Source organism: Anolis carolinensis, chromosome 6, assembly GCF_035594765.1.
Source record: "Anolis carolinensis isolate JA03-04 chromosome 6, rAnoCar3.1.pri, whole genome shotgun sequence".
Taxonomy (NCBI): domain Eukaryota; kingdom Metazoa; phylum Chordata; class Lepidosauria; order Squamata; family Dactyloidae; genus Anolis; species Anolis carolinensis.
This window is the reverse complement of record NC_085846.1, coordinates 112,893,763-112,915,011: the sequence shown is the minus strand read 5'-3', so window position 1 is coordinate 112,915,011 and position 21,249 is coordinate 112,893,763. Positions and strand designations below refer to the sequence as shown.

At 42.1% G+C, this 21,249-nt stretch overlaps 1 protein-coding gene across 2 annotated transcripts in view; it reads right to left on the bottom strand.

Annotated features, from left to right (window-relative positions):
• LOC100562159 (mitogen-activated protein kinase kinase kinase 3) overlaps nucleotides 1-20,472 on the bottom strand; it is an 83,793-nt gene extending 63,321 nt beyond the window's left edge. For both annotated transcript variants that reach the window (XM_008112203.3, XM_008112204.3), the window contains exon 1: nucleotides 20,014-20,472. The gene's annotated coding sequence lies outside the window, so the exon portion shown is untranslated. The remainder of the gene's footprint in view (nucleotides 1-20,013) is intronic.
• Nucleotides 20,473-21,249: the final 777 nt, after the last annotated feature.

The window sequence follows — 21,249 nt, the reverse complement described above, 5'->3', positions numbered from 1 at the left end:
TTATATTCTACCAACTCACAAAGCAGGTCTCCTCAATAGTATTTGCCAAAGTGTTATCACATTATATTAATAAGGGCTATGGAATTTTAATTTCCCTATCCTGGTTCCTTTGTTGATGCTGAAATAGAATTTTCTGTTTGGATTTCTGTGGGTTTCTTTCTCCTCCGTTACACCGTATTCCCCAAAGAATTTTTAATGTGCAATTTTAGCCTAGAGTTCAAAGGCTCTGATGGGAAACAACCATGTCTCAGAGGATCTCTCCTATTTAACTTGGACGGAGATGATATGAGTCTTTGGCTCTGCATTTGCATTTCTCCCCAGGAAGCTGCCTCCATTTTAAAGAGTGTACAGGTTTCCAGCTGCACAAACCAAGTCTGGGAAAAGTTACTTTTCTGGATTATCATTCTGAGGCTTTTGCAGCCAGTAGAGCCAGGAAAGAATCAGATACTATAGCCGTGTTTATATATTTTTATTTATTGTAGCAAAAGCGAACAGAGGGTACAGTTGTAATGTATTTAAAAACACAAAAAAAGTTAAAAACTTGGCATTATACTAAATGTCCTTTGACCAGAAGCTGGCCACTTGGAGTGTCTCTGGTGTTGCTATAAGAAGTTCCTCCATTGTGCATGTGGCAGGGCTCAGGCCGTATTGTAATAGGTGGTCTGTGGTTTGCTCTTCTCCATACTCACATGTTGCGGACTCCACTTTGTGGCCCCATTTCTTAAGGTTGGCTCTGCATCTCATGGTGCCAGAGTGCAGTCTGTTCAGCGGCTTCCAAGTTGCTCAGTCTTCTGTGTGCCCAATGGGAAGTCCTCTCATTCAGTATCAGCCATGACTTGAGGTTCTGGATTTTAGCCTGCCACTTTTGGACTCTCGCTTGCTGAGGTGTTCCTGCAAGTACCTCTGTAGATCTTAGAATGCAATTTCTTGATTTAAGGCATTGGCGTGCTGGCTGATATCCAAACAGAAGATTGGCCAGAGATGTCACTGCCTTGGTCCTTTCATTGTCGGCTGCTACTTCCTGGTGGATGTCAAGTGGTGCAATACCAGCTAAACAGTATAATTTCTCCAGTGGTGTGGGGTGTAGACATCCTGTGATAATATGGCATGTTTTCATTAAGAGCCACATCCACTGTTTTAAAGTGGTGAGATGTATTCCATACTGAGCATGCATATTCAGCAGCAGAGTAGCAAAGTGCAAGGGCAGATGTCTTCACTGTATCTGGTTGTGATCCCCAGGTTGTGCCAGTCAGCTTTCATATGATATTGTTTATAGAACCCACTTTTTGGTTGTTATTCAAGCAGTGCTTGTTGTAAGTCAAGGCACGGTCCAGGGTAACCTGTAAGTATTTTGTTGTGCTGCAATGTTCCAGTGGGATTCCTTCCCAGGTCATCCTCAGAACTCGGGGTACTTGTCTGTTCTTAAGATGAAAAGCACATGTCTGTGTTTTAGATGGATTAGGGATCAGCTGATTTTCCATGTAATAGGCAGTAAGAGCACCTAAAGTTTCGGAGAACTTCTGTTCAACCATTTCAAAGCTCCCTGCTTGGGTGGTGATGGCACGATCATCAGCATAGATGAAACTTTCTGTGCCTTCTGGAAGTGGCTGATCATCTGCATAAATGTTAAATATTGATGGATAGCCATGTTTAACTATATGAAATGAGGTCAAACTGAAGAAGGGGCAACTTTGTTTTCTGTTGCTTCCTCTGGAGCCTAGGACACAATGGAGCAATGGATTCAAATCACATGGCAAGAGCTGTTCAACTATAGAATATGCTACTGACTTGGAGTCTGGGAGAGTTTCCTTCTTTGGAGGTTTTTCAACAGAAACTAAATGGCCATCTATTGTGAGGGCTTGGATTGTGTCTTCCTGCATGGCAAAATGGGGTGGGACTGGGTGGCTCTTCGGGTCTAGGATTTTATGACTTTCCTTTAGTGCAGGGAGTGCAGAAAAAAGTCTTGAATGCATCAACCCCCCATGGAGATATTCCCGCTGTTTTCGCATGCACAACGCAAACCACAAGCAGGCTGGGAAACGCTCTTTGCATCAGAGCCACCTCCTGCGATGTCTTTGGTCCCTAGCAGCTGCTCATGAATTGCTATGATTTCATTGCACAGAACCAGAGCCAGCTTCGAGAGGCCCTTGGATAACAACTTGGGGAGGAGAGGGAGGACACAGCAAGCACAGAGCACTCTGCAGAGATTACAGAAATGTCCATAATAGCATGTGTGCATACAGAGATACTGAACTAGGCAGAAATCCCTTGAAAGACAGCTCACCTGTGTGGCGCAACCAGGAGAAAACAAACAAACTAGAGCTTTGGAAAAAAGAGTTGGAATCTGGAATTGGAAGAGATCCCCAAGGGCCATCTAGTCAAACCCCATTTTGCCATACAAAAATGTCCAACAGATGTCCATCCAGCCACTGCTGAAAGACATCCAGGAAATGGATCCTTCACAGTTGCCACTGCTCAATGAGAAGGCCCTGTATTTTTACATCGGGATTCCAGTCTCGTAGTGTCCAATACATGGGAACTAGCAAGGCTGCACATAAAGGTGGAAACTTTATTTTTCAAATGCACTTGTGGGAAACTCTACAGTTTTGGTTACAGCATGGAACAAAAGGAGAGTGAAGCCAAGCATTTAAACTGTGTTCAGGAGAATGAAGTTTACATATTTAAATTTAAATTCTATTGAATTTGTGGCCACTTAAAATGTCTAATTCCCACGGAGAGATCTGCTGCTCTGTACATTGGAGATGCGCAAATATTTTAAAGGCACCCGATCCCACGTGATCTCAAAAACTGGGAGACAACAAACAAATACCAGTCTCTATTTCAAAAGGAAAGGACAGGCACAGCCATCTCTGAATATTCCTTGCTTAAGAAAACCCTAAGAAATTCATGGGGTCCCCATAATAAGACATCTGACTTGGAAGCCACATGCCTATACACCCTAATGCATGTAAATGCAAGTTCTTCATTTGTCAAATGTGAAGGGATGTGAGTAAGCAGTGTCACTCTAATCCTCGAAGGCTCCCTTGGTGCTGCCCCAAACCATGGACAAGATGATCATTTTGTTTTTGTTTTTTCAGGGAGTTTGGAAATCCCCTCTGGCTCTCCAAGGCGGCCTCTTCCAGCCATTCCCTACAGAAACCAGATGCTCCGGCTCAGCCCGAATAATGATCTCACCCATTCTTAGCTCTTTCTGCCGGGCATTTCATGAGTCACGGAAAACAAGTCTCGTTGCTCGGGTAACTGCAAAGCAAGCACCTTGCTCCACTTGCGCCAGATGATGTCCAATGTTCATTGGAAACAGACCGGGATTGCAAACCATCAGGAATAGGGTTTCCCACTTTCTGGATGTTTAATGGAGTTTCAGAGAACTGCTTTGCTTCCCCAGTTATTTAGATGGGAGGGATACAACATTTAAGGATCAATGGCACTGAAGGAGGAGAAAGTTTGGCATATCAGCTGGCATTAATGCTTGGGCACCTATGTTCACCAGTTCCTAGCTGGTTCAATGAATGAATCCAAGCACTATGAGACGTGGTTTAAGCAGCCTGGAGAAGAGAAGGTTAAGAGAAGGCAGGGCACACAATAGCCATATTTAACTATTTGAAAGGAACTCATATTTTTTATGGCGCTTTATGAACCTTTTTATTAAAGATTTATAATATAATGTGCTAAAATGAAACTTCAGAGTTTCCAAGTTAACTTCAGAAAGTGTTTTCCATACAGTCTCAAGTTCATACTGTCATGATTTGTTTTTTTAAAATATAACATTATTTACTGTTCACTCTAATTCAAAACATTTTCAAAGCAAAACCCACCAGCTACTTCGCCCCCCTCTCTGTCATATGCAGAAATCCTATTTTTTTAAAAAGAGAGATTCTTTGCAAGGCAGGGAATATATCTTCATGATCAAGAGAATTTCAGAGTACAGTAGAGTCTCACTTATCCAACATAAACGGGAAGATAATGGCACTCCATGCAGTCATGCCGGCCACATGAGGTGTCTATGGACAATGCCAGCTCTTTAGCTTAGAAATGGAGATGAGCACCAACCCCTAGAGTTGGACATGACTACCTTTTTAATAATGATAATAATAATAATAATAATAATAGTAATAATAAATCTTTATTTGTACCCGTCACCATCTCAGGGGGACTCGGGACAGCTCACAGACGCACTACAGTGCCACATCTGAACCACAATACATACGGTAGGTCTTATTTTCTGGGGATGTCTTATTTTAGGGGAAATAGGGTAGTATAAAAGGTAAAGGTTTCACCTGTCATTAAATCAAGTCATGTCTGACTTGGGGGTTGGTGCTCATCTCTATTTCTAAGCCGAAGAGCCGGCATTGTCCATAGACACCTCCAAGGGCATGTGGCCTGCAGTGCTGCTATCTTCCCACCGGAGCAGTACCTATTGATCTACTCACATTTGCATGTTTTCAAGCTGCTAGGTTGGCAAAAGCTAGGGCTAACCACGGGAGCTCACCCCACTCCTCGGATTCGAACCACCAGTTTTTCGGTCATGAAGTTCAACAACACAATGGTTTAATCCGCTACACCACCGGGGGCTCCAATACATATACACATACACAAATATAAAAAGATGGCAACCTCGAGAAGCACAACCTATTTCCATGGTAACTGGACCTCTGAGCATTATGCCTTTAAAAACAGGTCGATTTGTACCTGCAAATTGTGGAAATGAGTGTTGAACGCAGGTGTGAAGAGATCTCTGCATGAGGCCACCAACTTCAAAACGCAGAGCTCAAGCTCCATTATATACAATAAGGGCTGGCAAACTTGGGCCCTCCAGGTGTTTTGGACTCCAACTCCCACAATTCCTAACAGCCTACCGGCTGTTAGGAATTGTGGGAGTTGGAGTCCAAAACACCTGGAGGACCCAAGTTTGCCCATGCTTGATATAGAGAACCAATAGTATTTGTGTTTCCATATACAGAATAAGATACCCAATCAAAGCAGGTGGTGATGGCAAGAAGTTTCGGTTCCTTGATTTTGGATTCCCAGATAAGGGAGGCTCAATCTTATCTTCTACCTTCTTATCATTCTTATTTTCGCTCCTCCGCTCCTACACCTTGTAGGACAGAAATATACTCTATAATTAAGCCTCTCCCAAATGGAAGAAGGGCTTCCCCAGTGAGCCTGTGACCTACAAACATAACCCTGCCTTGTAAACAGTTTCTAAGGCTGCATCCCTTCCATACTATCACAACGTTATGCCAGATTAAATTTAAATAGTCATCCAGTTTCCAATGATGCAAAAGATATGCATGAATGTTGTCAAATCTCAGAAAAGTTAGTTGCCAAAATGGCACAATCTTCTATTTGAAAAAAAAAATATGTTAGATATGATAGTCATCTCATTTTTTAAAACAAATTTTTATTTTTTTAAAACACAAAAAAACACATACCATACACATACAAAACATTTACAATTCCCACCACCAACACGAGGATTGTTTTCATTTACATATTCATTTCTTTTTGAGACAATATTTATATTTTTATACATTTCCATTCTATATACTATATAACATTTGTATCTTATTTCTTATGGCTTGATCTCCGGATTGATTCATGATATAGTTCTTACCCATGTCCATCTTTCTTCCATTTCTTTCGTTCTATTTTCATTAGTTTTTACAACATTTAATTTCACATTCATAATTTCAAATTCCATGTGCTTCACCATTTATTTACTGTCCATTTTGATTTATCTTTCCACCCTAATACTATTACTGCTATTATTATACCAACATAATAATAATAATAATAATAATAATAATAATAATAATAATAATAATAATAATAAAGGTGGTCCCGGTGGTGATTGGCACATTGGGTGCCGTGCCAAAAGATCTCAGCCAGCATTTGGAAACAACAGACATTGACAAAATCACAATCTGCCAACTGCAAAAGGCCACCCGACTGGGGTCTGCAAGCATCATCCAAAAATACATCACACAGTCCTAGACACTTGGGAAGTGTTCGACTTGTGATTTTGTGATACAAAATCCAGCATATCTATTTTGTTTGTTGTGTCATAATAAAATAATAATAATAATGATAGCCATCTCATTGCAAACACCAAACACTAAAGTTGTTGGTATAAACAACTTATCAAAACCCAGGTAATAATCCTTGCTCTGCTACGAAGCTTGTTGGTTGACTTTTCCCAGATTGCATCTACACTGCAGAATTAATGCGGTTTGACACCACTTTGGAATCTTGGGATTTATAGTTTGATGAAGCATCAGAACTATTTGGCAAAGAAAGCTAAAGAGCTTGCAAAACCACAACCTCACTAGGATTCCATCACATTGAGCCATTGCAGTTAAAGTGGTGTCAAACTGCATCAGTTCTATAGTGTAGATGCATTTCAAGCTCTCTGAACTTAATCGGCATCAATGGGGTGAGATTGTGAGGTAGTCTTGCTGCCTTATCACCCATCCATGCAGGATTTATAAGCCAATCGATTGAAGAAAAGAGAAGTTTTCTAAAAGTATAAAAAAGTTTTTTTCTAGTTTGTTACTCGGGATTAGCCATCTTATCTTGGGTGCATCTCACTGTGCTAGTGCTTTAAATAAACTTCCTGGCTCTTGACTTTGCCGTCTGTCTTTCTTCTCACGCCAGGAGGGAAATTCCCAAGACAAAAATGACACCGAAGGGGAGAAATAGCCAAGAATGCCACTTCTCACTACAGCGTTAAGCAGAAACCAAGAATTGGGAAGCTTCACTGGAAGGACGAACCTAACACTAAGATCCTCTGACTTCTGCAACAAATAAAAAAGAATTATGTTGTCAAAGGCTTTCATGGCAGGAATCACTGAGTTGTTAAGAGTTTTCCGGGCTGTATGGCCATATTACAGTAGCATTGTCTCCTGACGTTTCAACCACCTCTATAGTAGGCATCCTCAGAGATTGTGAGGATGTTAGAAACTAGGCAAATGGAGTTTATATATCTGTGGAATGTCTAGGGTGGGAAAAATAACTTTTGTATGCTTGAGACAAGTGTGAATGTTGCAAACATGCCAGGCATGAAACAATCAGGGCCAGTTAACATCTCTTAACAAAGGATTCCCCCCAAGCAGCCAGGTTTTGAAGCTGAAAGGCCATTCAATGCCAATCAAGGTGACTAATTTCAACATTCACACTTGCCACAAACAGATAAGATTTCTTTCTCCCAACCTGGACATTCCACAGATATATAAACCCCACTTGCCAAGTTTCTAACAGACCTTACCTCTAAGGATGCCTTCCATAGATGTGAGTGAAATGTCAGGAGAAAATGCTTCTGGAAGATGGCCATACAACCTGGAAAACTCACAACAACCCAAAGGGAGAATTCATTTGCTCGCAAATTACCTCCCAAGATGCCCGGTTGGGATTTTTCATCTTATGGTTGGACACAAAAGTTGGACAGGACACATTTGGAACAAAAATATTTCCAATTTTTCATATTTTTTTGCAAAATGTTAGGACGTCCAACCTTCCATCCAGCCTCTGAAACCTTACTCCTGCTCTAAAGGGAAGATAGCCAACAACAACAACAACAACAACAAGGAATAACAGTTTGAGTAATAACATGGTATAACAGTTTGACCATCTAGCAACCACCATGTCAGACTACACAGAGAGGCCATTGAAATCCACAAGCATGTGGACAATTTCAACAGAAAGGAGGAAACCATGAAAATGAACAAAATCTGACCACCAGTATTTTTTAAAAAAACTCTAAAATCAGGACAGTAAATAAAGAATAACACTCAGAAAACAGAGGAGTTCCAGACATGAAACAATCAGGGCCAGCTAACACGTCCCAACAAAGGATTCCCCAGTAGGAAGTAGTCAGGTTTTGAAGCTGCAAGGCCATTTAATGCTAATCGAGGTGGCCAACATTCACACTTGCCTCCAACAGACAAGAGTTATTTTTCCTACTCTGGACATTATTCCACAGATATATAAACTACACCTGGCTAGTTTCCAACAGGCCTCACAATCTCTGAGGATACCTGCCATAGATGTGGGTGAAACGTCAGGAGAGAATGCTGCTGGAACATGGCCATACAGCCCAGAAACTTACAGCAACCTACTCTGGCAACAACTCTGGAGAAAAGGGTTTCAATCCCCACGCAGCCATAGAAACCCATTGGGTGACTTTGGGAAAGTCACACTCTCTCAGCCTGAGAAGGTAACAGCAAATCCAATCTGAACAATTCCTGCTGAGAAAACCCAGCCTCCTTTTAAGTCAGAAACAATTTGATGTCATGCAACAATATTGAAAACCAACAAGTTCATCTTGCATAACCAGCAGAGCAAATGTCGAGCCGAAAACCAAGGGCTCTCACTGAAGCAACAGGTGTGAAATCAAAGAGCCAGTGTTCCTTGTTTAACTACAGTAACCAATTCTTTCCTTGCAACTTCAAAAATATATACTGCATTCCTTCAGGGTTTTTTCTTCTTCTTCTTTCAAGCCATTCTGAACGTAGCCCAATTAGTCATTCTGGTTTATATCGCTTTAGAAAACCACTGGGGTGAGTGGGGATCCGTGGCCCACGTATCACTTTCCGAGAAAAGCAAACACCGTGTCTGGAGTCTCCGAGCAAAGAAAATAACCAAGATGAATCCCATATTTCCTCTGCAGGCCCTTGTAATAGGTTTTCCACACACGTGGTGCACAGAAAAGACATTCAAACAGATTCTTGAAAAGGGAAGCTTGTAATTTAATAAGACAGAAGAATTTCAGACCTATACACTGAAATGTCAGGGCAGAATTTCTCGTTCTGTATCTTCCAGGAAGAAAGCCAGCATGGTGTAGTGGTTTGAAAATTGGACTATGGCTGCATCTACACTGTAAAATGAATGCTGTTTGGCACCACTTTCACTGCTGTGGCTCAACGTCTTGGAATAATGGGTGTTTATAGATTGCACTCATAAAATAACAACTCTCAGGATTTCATAACATTGAACCATAGCAGCTAAAGTGGTCTCAAACTGCATTAATTCCACAGTGTAGATGGTCCCTATGACTCTGGAGACTAGAGTTCAAATCCCCGCCTGTATATGAAAACCCAGCCAGAAACACCAAAACCTTTCTTCATGAGTTCGATTTATGCCAGATTCACAGGGCAAGAAATGGTCACTCAATCATCTTCTAAGGAATGTAGTGCTTCAATGCAATGCTTCTCAAGCTACCTGATGAGTCAGATTTATTATTTATTTTATTTACCACATTTGTAGCCCGAAGGGGACTCAAGGTGGCTTACACTGGCACTTGTTCAGTACCTACAAAGCACATATCCAAAAAAACTCGGGGCTATGTCTGTTTTTATTGTTGCTTTTATTGTTATTTTAAAGCCAAGTGTATTGTTTTAATCTATTTCTGTAAACTGCTCCGAGCCAAACTGGGAGTAAGAGTATACAAGTTTAATAAATAAACATGGAGCCCCCAAGATGGCGTAGTGGACTAAGTGACTTGAAGGTTGGGTTGCTGACCTGAAAGCTGCCAGGTTCGAATCCCACCCGGGGAAGAGTGTGGATGAGCTCCCTCTATCAGCTCCAGCTCCATGTGGGGACATGAGAGAAGCCTCCCACAAGGATGGTAAAAACATCAAAACATCCGGGCGTCCCCTGGGCAACGTCCTTGCAGACGGCCAATTCTCTCACTCCAGAAGCAACTCCGGTTGCTCCTGACACCAAAAAATATATATAAATAAATACATAAACAAATAAACAAATAAATATATTAAAATATACAAAATTAAAGTTAAGCGACGAGATTAAAACCTAACAATTAAAATCACACCATCCATAAGACATAGTAAGCTACTTCTTATCCCAATTTGCCAGGATTCAATGCAGTATGACCCCCATATCCACAGGGAATATATTCCTGGACCACAGATAATAGCAAACCCTATTTGAATGAATGATTCCCAAGGGAAGCATACTATAGAACTGTGCTGGAGGATACAGACAATACCGAAAGAGGATTTCTCCCTAGCATGTCTACCTCCTATAGCATGGTCAAACTCTGGACAATAATACTGGAAGACCTAGAAAATGCCTAGAGAAAATATATTTTTTCAGACACCGATAAGTGACATTGAAGGACCTATGGATACAGGGGTCATACTGTCCTATATCTGTGACATGTTGTAATCATATCTGCAAATGTCAAACATTAGCAGTTGATGGTTTGCAATGTGAGGACTATGGACATGTACAGTCAGCCCTCTGCTTTCGTGGGTTTCACACTTGCGGTTTTCATCATTGGTGAGTTTGAAATGCAGCAACTTTCCAAAGTTGGGACTGCCATGTGAACATTCATCTTCAGGAGACAAACAAATGGGCTGCTCGGGAGGCATTTTCGAGAGTTCTGCCCAGTAGCTCCCATTCTTTGCTTGGTGAAACAAAGACCCACAGCTTACAAGAAGATGAGGAGCTCCTTCATTTAACTTATGGATCAGGTTCCTCTTCCTCAGATCTCTATTGCACTGGGCAAAGGAAGAGAAGGTCCAAAGGAATAAAAACACATGGCAGACATAAAAGAGGAGGCAGAACCAGATCCACTGGAACTGGTCCCTTCTCTTTTGTTTTGCTCTGTATTTCCAGTCCCCAAGTATTTTCTTTCCTTGACCTGGGCAAAAGAGAGAGACGTGCCCTTCAGGAAGAAAAAAAGGAATTTCCCAGAAGACATCACAGCCGTTTCAGCATTGCCTCACTACAAGCTACTTCCAGTGGGATAATGAATTCTACAAACAGAAAGATGGAGTAGCCATGGGGAGCCCTTTTAGCCCAGTCATGGCAAATTTTTACATGGAACACTTTGAGAAACAAGCCCTGGAAACAACAACAACAACAAAACAGCAATAAAAAGGCCACTATATGGTTCCAATATGTAGATGACACCTTCACCATTTGGAGCCATGGAGAAGGAGAACTCAACAAGTTCTTGGACCACCTCAACAGCACCCACCCAAACATCCAATTTACCAAGGAAAAGAAATCAAAGGAAAACTTCAATTTCTAGATGTCCTAGTCATCCACAAACCAAATCAACAATTGGGCCACATGGTTTACAGAAAACCCCCACACACTGATAACATACCTATATAAAAACTCCAACCATCACTCAGGTCAAGAAATAAACACAATTAAAGCCCTGGCAGAGCATGCAAACAGAATCTGCGAGCCCCACCTTCTCCAAGGTGAAATGAATAACTTAAACTGGGCTCTACAGGCCAATGGATACTTCACTACAGATATTACAAGAGCTGCAAGACCAAGAACAAACAATGAGAGTCAAGACAAAGATCCATCTAGAGAAAAAGTGTTCTTACCATACATCATGGGAACCACTGACCGCATAGGCAAGCTGATGAAGAAACACAACCTACAAACAATCTACAGACCCACTAAGAAAATCCAACAAATACTACATTGAGTGAAGGACAAGAGGGATCCTCTCATCTCTGCAGGAGTCTACTGTATACCATGCAGCTGTGGACAAGTCTATAGAGGGACCACCAAATGCAATATTGCCCAAACACAAATCAAAGAACGTGAAAGGCACTGCAGACTAACTCTACCAGAGAAGTCAGCCGGAGCAGAGCACCTGATGAACCAAGCTGGACACAGAATATTATTTGAGAACACAGAAATGCTGGACCACTCTGACAACCATCATGTCAGATGATACAGAGAAGTCACTGAAATCTACAAGAACCATGTGGGCACTTTCAGCAGAAAGGAGGAAACCATGAAAATCAACAAAATCTGGTTACTAGTATTAAAAAAAACAAAAAAACACCAGAATCAAGACAGTAAGTAAGAAACAGAAACAGGGAAATTCCAGACAACAAGAAATCAAGTGCTAATTAACACCTCCCAAAACAGAGGATGCCTCCAGGTAACAGAGGCCAGGCTACATCTATGCAAATTACCCTCGCTGATTATTTTCTCAGCTTCATGGCTTCTCAATGCTATTCAAGCTTGCTAATGGCAACATTCACACTTGCTTAGACAAGGGTTCTTTCTCCCACCACACAGATATATATACACTCTACTTGGTTCACTGCCAACAGAACCTCTGACGATGCTAGCCACAGATGCAGGTGAAAGATCAGAAGAGAATGCTACTGGAACATGGCCATACAGCCTGAAAAACTCACAGCAACCCTGTGATTCTGGCCATGAAAACCTTCAACACATTGAGCTGGGTTTTGCAAGATCAATGACTGCAGGACCACTTTGACTCCTCCCTCCTCGGGGACAATAGTTGTGGTGCCCCATTGCTTTCCATACCATTGATATTTGCAGTAGTTCTACTTTCACTGGGGAGCTGTGCCCCTAATCTTGCAAAAGCAGAGGGACTACTCTGCAAACCTGTAAGTCACAAAGTTTGTTTGTACCTTCCAACTATCAATAGCTCTATAGAGTTTTGGACAATAGTTATGGTCATGTTATTACGACCCAATGTAAAGAAAACTCAACATGCCAGAGGTAGGGCATGCCAAGGGGAAAAGCCAGGCATAGCTTTGGAAGCACAAACAAGGCCCTGTTACTTGTAACTTCTTCCCGCCGAACAACCTCCACCTCTGTGTGATGGACCACAGCAGCACCCACGCTCTAAGCCAGCACCTCTTTGGAAAGTATTTCCCTTCTTTGCAAGATTCGAGTTCCCTTCCCGTTCTGCCCCCATCTTTCTTTTCTCGGAGGAAGCACGTCCCCGCTCGCTCGCCAGCTCCAATTGCTTTCGACATAAAGCATCTCTTTGCTGGTACTTTGCACAGTTGTGGGTTTCCACGCGCCGAAAACTAAGATTCATTGGAGGAGCCGGGAAACCAAAGACCCTGCTCTTACTTTGATGGAGGAGGGTATAAAGAAGCCTTTCAGATCTGCAGCAGAATAGCAACACTGTCAAAAGCACCTCATCCAAAAGCCCGAGAAATTCCCCTCATTGAGTTCACGCACCACAAGAAGACAATTTTATTCTTTATTAAACAGAACACAGATCGGTTTTGGATTTTGCAAACTAGTGAAGGAACCTCAATACACAGTCTTTGCCCTTTTACCAAACAGAAATTGTATTCATCTATTTTGGAATTCCAACTTGTCCCATCCCCTGGATGTATTAACTATCTGAAAACTGATATATTATCCAACATTTCACTGAATGCAAACTGGAATATGTGTTGGAAAGTGATTTAGAGTTTAGTCACGATGGCAACATATACTAATGGGAAAGTGAGGAGAGGCTGCAGCAGTTTGCTTTTGCCTGAATCTACTGGGAAGTGACTCTGTGGTCCCTCCCACACAGCTGTATAAATCCCACATTATTTGCTTTGAACTGGGTTATATGGCAGTGTGGACTCAGATAACCCAGTTCAAAGCAGATATTGTGGGTTATCTGCCTTCGGACCCTTCTGCACAGCCCTATAACCCAGAATATCAAGGCAGAAAATCCCACAATATCTGCTTTGAACTGGGTCATCTGTGTCCGCAGAGCCATATATTCCAGTTCAAAGCAGAAAATGTGGGATTTTATTCAGTTGTGTGGAAGAGGCCTTAATATTCTGGGTTATATGGGTATGGAAGGGCCCTAAATTTCTTCCTCTCTTCCCTGACCCTAAATTAATGGAGTGCAAAATACTTTTCCCATCTGTAGATGTAGGATCTCAGCCTAAGAGCAGAGCTGCTAACACACAAGGTGTATCCATGTGACACAAACACACAGCTGTGATTCTACTTCTGACTGACAAGGCTCTATCCTATCTGTAGTTTAAAAGATACTCAAGATCCCCTTTGTGTCATTCTGGGAGAATATTCTAAGCACCAAACTACAAATCCTAATATTTTGCAAGATGGAACCATGACAGTTTTAGGATCACAAAAAGCAAAAAAGAAAGCAGTGGATTCAAATGGGAAGAAAACAGATTCCGCTTAAATATTAAGAAGTATTCTTAACTGTAAGACGGCGCTCCATGCAGTCATGCAGGCCACGTGACCTTGGAGGTGTTTGTGGACAACGCCGGCTCTTTGGCTTAGAAATGGAGATGAGCACCAACCCCCAGAGTCAGGCATGACTGGACTTAACATCAGGGTTTACCTTTTTACCTAACTATAAGAGCTGTCACTGGACTGAACCTTTTTAAAGGATGGTGGATTCCCCTTCTTTGGAGGTCTGTAAACAAAGCTTGGATGGGGATTGTTCAGGAAAGCTTTAGTTGTGTAGTCCTGCAAAGAGCTGGACTTGATGGCTCTTGCAGTCCCCATCCAGCTCTCATTTGGTGAGCCACCATCGCTATAAGTGTTTGTTCTTCTTTTGTGCTGCTTAAATTATGTGTCAAAGTTGACTTCCTTTTAAAGTGTGTTTTGCTGAAAGGAATACAGTCACAATAAGTGAGTGAAAGGGCCAAACGCAACCCACTCAACTCGAAACTTTTGAGAAACTGGAAGGAACCAAGACGCCTTTTCCTTGGGACTGAAAAGAAAAGTCAAATGCTTCCATCTGATGCAACCGGCTAACAACAGCTGTGTGGGTGTGTCAGCCAACAGCCGAAATTTCCATCTCCTCTTGCAGGCATTGAGGTTGAAGATTGATCTTAGTATATATACTTGGCACCAATATTTCAACAGACTTCTTCCCATGCTTTCTACAGCAATTTCCAACACCAGAGTGCATAATTTTTGCAGCACTTAAAGCAGTGTTTCCTGAGGCATCTGAGGCTTCAGGAGGCCCATCTACACTGCCATATAATCCAGTTTATGAATCTATATTATCTCCTTTGGATTACATAGCAGTGTAGACCCAGCCTTAAACACTCAAATCCATCTCTTTTTTACATACATCCCTTATCCAAAATCCAAAATACTCCAAAATCATCCATCTTGGTGGCGAAGCAAGTAACACCTTTGATTTCTGGTGGTTCAGTGTACACAGACCTTTTTCCCCATGCACAAATGTTATCAAAAATAGTGTATAACGTTACCTTCATCTATGTGTCTATGAAACACATAGTGTCTATAAGGTGTCTATGAAACATAAACAAGTTTCACTGTAAGACTTAGGTCCCATCTGCAAGATCTCAAAGTATATGCCAATATTCCAACATTCAAGAAAATCTGAATTCCGGAAAACCTCTGGTTCCAAGCATTCCAGATAATATTCCATTAGGTTCATATGTGCAAAATATTCCAAAACCTTCATAAAGCAGCTCAGGTATAAAGGTGCTTGCTTTAACAGACCAAACCTCCATCACAAGAAAAACTCTTTGCCAACTTCAGGCCTGCTTTAAAAATACATTTCCTGGTTTCCTTCCTTTTGCTTGCAGCTCAGAACAGGTCCTACTCCATGTGTGCAAACCTGATAATCCCAATGCTAGCCATGCTACAAAGAACCTGGAAGCTAATCAGGAAATTGTACGTTCAGCAGGATCAGCCCTGGTTAGCATTTGGATGGGAGAGGGATAAGGAATATTTGCTGCTGGAAGGAAGGGTTCAAAGCAAGAAACTAGAAAGAAAGAGACACCTTGGGTGATTGTGTTATCAAAGGCTTTCATGGCCGGAATCACTGGGTTGTTGTGAGTTTTATGGGCTTTCTGGCCATGTTCCAGAAGCATTCTCTCCTGACGTTTCGCCTACATCTATGGCAGGCACCCTCAGAGGTTGTGAGGTATATGGGTTCACCATAAGCTGAGATGTGATTTGAAGGTAAACACTTACACAATGTGTAAATGCTTCAGGTTGCTGTGAGTCATCCGGGCAGTATGGCCATGTTCCAGAAGCATTTTCTCCTGACGTTTCACCCACATCTATGGCAGGCACCCTCAGATGTTGTGAGGTATATGGGTTCACCATAAGCTGAGATGTGATTTGAAGGTAAACACTTACACAATGTGTAAATGCTTCAGGTTGCTGTGAGTCATCCGGGCAGTATGGCCATGTTCTAGAAGCATTCTCTCCTGACGTTTCACCCACATCTATGGCAGGCATCCTCAGAGAGGTAAATCCTTCATTTCCAACCTCAACCCATCCACTCAGTCTATTCTATTCTTTTCTTCATACACTTGACTGCCTACTTTTTCCCCCAGGCAGGAAACAGCCAGTCTTTGAGGTTGAAAGGCCATTCAAAGCTAACTGCAACATTCACACTTGCCTCAAGCAGACAAGAGTTCTTTCTCCCACCCTGGACATTATTCCACCGATATATAAACCTCACTTGCCTAGTTTCCAACAGATCAAACAACCTCTGAGGATGCCTGACACAGATGTGGGCAAAATGTCAGGAGAGAATGCTTCTGGAACATGGCCAGACAGCCTGGAAAACACATAGCAACCAAGTGATTCTGGTCATGAAAGCCTTCGACAACACATTTTTCATGTTATTTGCACCAGAGCATTATGTGCTAAGTTATTGTGCCTATCTAAAACAAATACACACTCTACATGTTTTTTTATTTCCTTCCTGCATGATATTCAACAATAGGGAAAAACTCTGCACATGCACAATAGAACCCTAATATCATCACTCCCCTTTTGATGTCGGACTTGTTGCAAGAACTAATGTGCTTTTCCCCCTCTTTTGGACTCCAAAGCCTGGAATCCACACCTAGAGTATCCACCTATCTTGCTGGTTGGGGGATTATGGGCGCTGCAATCCACAGAAGTAATTTTTCCAAGCTGTGTTGCTGCAAGAACTAAGGTGCATTTCTCCTTCTTTTGGACTGCAAAGCCCTGAATCCACACCTAGAGTATCCACTGGTCTCGCTGGTTGGGGGAATCTGGGCATTGCAATCTACAAAATGAACTTTTCCAAGCTGTGATGCCAGGGATTGATAAAGGCCACCAGAGTTAGAAAAGACTTTGAAAACTGACTTAGAAGAGTGGAGTCACGTTGATTTCCAGGAAACGAGGCAAAGCGTGAGATAGCAAGTTACATATATATGGCAGGTTGGCAAAGTTACTTCCTTACTGGCTGCAAGGGACACATGAACTTTCAGCTTTCAGACTTTGAACTCTTTGTCAGGGTGCATTTATACAAGATATGGGCAAACTTTGGTCTTCCGGGTGTTTTGGACTCCAACTCCCACCATTCCTAACAGCCTCAGGCCCTTTCCTTTTCCCCCTCCGCCGCTTAAGCGGCGGAGGGGGAAAAGGAAAGGGCCTGAGGCTGTTAGGAATGGTGGGAGTTGGAGTCCAAAACACCTGGAAGACCAAAGTTTGCCCATGCCTGATCTACCTAATTTTTTTAGAGGCGGGTTGCAAAGACGGCTAGTTTTTGAAGAGAGAAGAAAAACACACAACAGGAAACAGAAGACATGAAGGGATGTGTGTTCAGAGAAGGAGAGATTAGAAAAAAAGGGTTTTGCACTTTGAGCGGAGTGGCCGGATTTGCAACAATAATAACAATAATACAATAATATAGCAATAATATACAACTATCCCTTTTCCATGCTGCTTTATCAGTCAGCTGGGTGGATTTTATCAATCCCTGGCATCACAGCTAATCTTTAGCAAGAACTTCACAGCATTTTTCTCTCTCTCTCGGATTGCAACTCTCATCATCCATATCTATGTCACTTCCTTATAACTGAGCAAAATCTTGAGAGACTTTTCCCTTCTTTTGGATTGCAGCTCCCATCATCCACATCTAAGGGTTTGTATTGCAGCTCCCAAAGTCTATATCTATATCATTTCCCTTGATTGTTGAGCAGACAACTTTGGAGCAATTTTTTCTCTTGGACTGCAACTCCCATCATCCATAGATAGATAGATAGATAGATAGATAGATAGATAGATAGATAGATAGATAGATAGATATCAGTCGTGCCCTTCTTGCTGGATTGACTTTTGGCAAGAACTTGACAGCATTTTTCCCTTTTTGGACTGAAACTCCCATCATCCCCATTGCTGGATTGACTTTTGGCAAGAACTTGACAGTGTTTCTCCCTCTTTAGGACTGCAACTCCCATCATCCCCATTGCTGGCTTGACTTTTGGCAAGAACTTGGCAGTGCTTCTCCCTCTTTTGTACTGCAACTCCCATCATCCATATTGCTGGATTAACTTTTGGCAAGAATGTGAGAAGTGTTTCTCCCTCTTTTGAACTCCAGCACCCATCATCCACACTTAGCACAATTACTACTCAGGCTGGCTGGAAGATAATACTTTAATTACATTAAAACTACATTCAATCCAGCAATCCTGCTGGAAAGGGAACCATACAACAAGTGTCTGTACTGACACTAATGTTGGATCTACACTGGAGAATTAATGCAGTTTGAGACTAGTTTAGCTGCCATGGCTCGATGATATGGAATCCTGGGATTTGTAAACTGGTGAGGCTCCAGCACTCTTTCTCAGAGGCTATGAGCTTGGAAAACTATATCTCCCAGGATTCCATAGCATTGAGCCACGGCAGTGAAAGTGGTGTCAAAATGCCCCAGACAAGAAGTACCTGGACTTTGAGGCTGCAAGGCTATTCAATTCTACTCAAGCTGGCCAAATGCAATATTCACACTTGCCTCAAGCAGACAAGAGTTCTTTCTCCCACCCTGGACATTCCACAGATATATAAACCTACCATCGTTCCCAACAGACCTCACAACCTCTGAGGATGCCTGCCATAGAGGCGGGCAAAACATCAGAAGAGAATGCTTCTGGAACATGGCCAGACAGTCTGGAAAACTCCCAGCAACCCAATCATTATTATTATTTTGAATTGTGTGCAAAGGTACATCTGCACTGTAGAATTAATGCAGTTTGACACCACTTTCACTGTCATGACTCACGGCTATGGTATTCTGGGACTTTCCACAGATACATAAACCCCACTTGCCTAGTTTCCAACAGACCTCACAACCTCTGAGGATGCCTGCCATAGATGTGGGTGAAACGTCAGGAGAGAATGCTTCTGGAACATGGCCAGACAGCCCGGAAAACTCACAGCAATCCATAATAATAATAATAATAATAATAATAATAATAATAATAATAATAATAATAATAATGTGAGGATGCCTGCCATAGATGTGGGTGAAACGTCAGGAGAGAATGCTTCTGGAACATGGCCAGACAGCCAGGAAAACTCACAGCAATCCATAATAATAATAATAATAATAATAATAATAATAATAATAATAAGGATGCCTGCCATATATGTGGGTGAAACGTCAGGAGAGAATGCTTCTGGAACATGGCCAGACAGCGTGGAAAACTCACAGCAATCCATAATAATAATAATACAGTAGAGTCTCACTTATCCAACACTCGCTTATCCAACGTTCTGGATTATCCAACGCATTTTTGTAGTCAATGTTTTCAATATATCGTGATATTTTGGTGCTAAATTCATAAATACAGTAATTACTACATAGCATTACTGCATACTGAACTACTTTTCCTGCCAAATTTGTTGTCTAACATGATGTTTTGGTGCTTCATTTGTAAAATCATAACCTAATTTGATGTTTAATAGGCTTTTCCTTAATCCCTCCTTATTATCCAACATATTCACTTATCCAACATTCTGCCGGCCCATTTATGTTGGATAAGCGAGACTCTACTGTATGTGTGTTATATAGTGACATGTACCTTAAAGTTTGTAACATTGATGGCTAGATTGTGTTAAGTTTTAGAACAGTAACAACAAAAAGATATTAAGATGCATTAAAAGACTATATGTGTGTCTACATATTAACAGCCCAGTTTCCATCCTGTGAATTCCTGGGATCTGTAGTTTGGGCCATTTAGAATTCCCAGCCAATCTGTCTGTGAGGATGTCTGCCATAGATGTGGGTGAAACATCAGGAGAGAATGCTTTTGGAACATGGCCAAACAACCTGGAAAACTCACAGCAACCCAAAATAATAATAATAATAATAATAATAATAATAATAATAATAATAATAATAATAATGATGATGGCACCGCTGGGCATAAAAGTCACAAATAAAGAAATACTTCTGACCTTGTTTTCCTTTTCTTGTTGCAGGAAAGGCTCAGCTCCTGGGTGGCTTCCTCGGCTCCATATCTAATCAAAACAAAATAAATGTAGAAGACAACCAAAAAAAAAATCCACTTCCAAAAGTAAATAAAGTCGAGGAAAAAGTCAAGATCTTTGAATCTCCAACTCCGAAATAAGCGATCCTTTGCTCATCATAATAGTCACCAAACTTCAGCCAAGCTGCAAAGGGACTTTTTGCAAATCTGCTGCATGAAAATCCAAAAAAAGGCACCCATGCAAAACCAGTTTCCTCTGTGCAAAACCGCAACGACTCCTCGTTCAAGAGCAAAGAAATGCGCGAGAAGGTCTTCTTCTTCTCCTTCTCGGTCTGCAAAGGAATGACTAGTAGTAGTAAGTAAGGGGAAAAAGAAAGAGGCAGAGAAAAGGGAAAAGCGCAGTCCTGGGGCCAAAGCGAAGGACAAAAGCGGCAGGAAGCGCTGACGGCAAAGGACGCCTCGGCCAATAGGAAGCCCGGGAAGGCGCCGCCCAAGCACATAGGCCGCCTGAAGACCTCCGTTTTTTTTTCTCTCATTGGAGAACAGTCATGGGCAAACTTGGGCCCGCCTTCCAGGTGTTTTGGACTGCAACTCCCACCATTCCTTAAGCGGCGGAGGGGGAAAAGGAAAGGGCCTGAGGCTGTTAGGAATGGTGGGAGTTGCAGTCCAAAACACCTGGAAGGAGGACCCAAGTTTCCCCATGCCTGATCTAAATAGAAAATGATTTGGTGCAGCCAACTCCCATCACCTTGGGTCAATTGCCACCAAACCCCACCAATACTTCACATTGGTCATGATGAGTAGGTGTGCCAAGTTTGGTGAGGTTATCGGTGAGGTTCACAATGCTCTTTGCATATGGGTGAACTACAACTCCCATCATTCTGGGTCAAGTCCCCCCAAACTCCACCAATACTTGACATTGGGCATGATGGGTCTGTGTGCCAAGTATGATCCTGATCCATCCTCAATGGGGTTCACAATGCTCTTCTCTTATGGGTGAACTACAACTCCCATCATCCCGGGACAAGTCCACCCAAACTCCACTGATACTTGACATTGGACATGATGGGTCTGTGTGCCAAGTTTGGTCCAAATCCATCATTGGTGAGGTTCGCAATGCTCTTTGCATATGGGTGAACTACAACTCCCATTATCCCGGGTCAATTCCCCCCAAACTCCGCCGATACTTGACACTGGACATGAT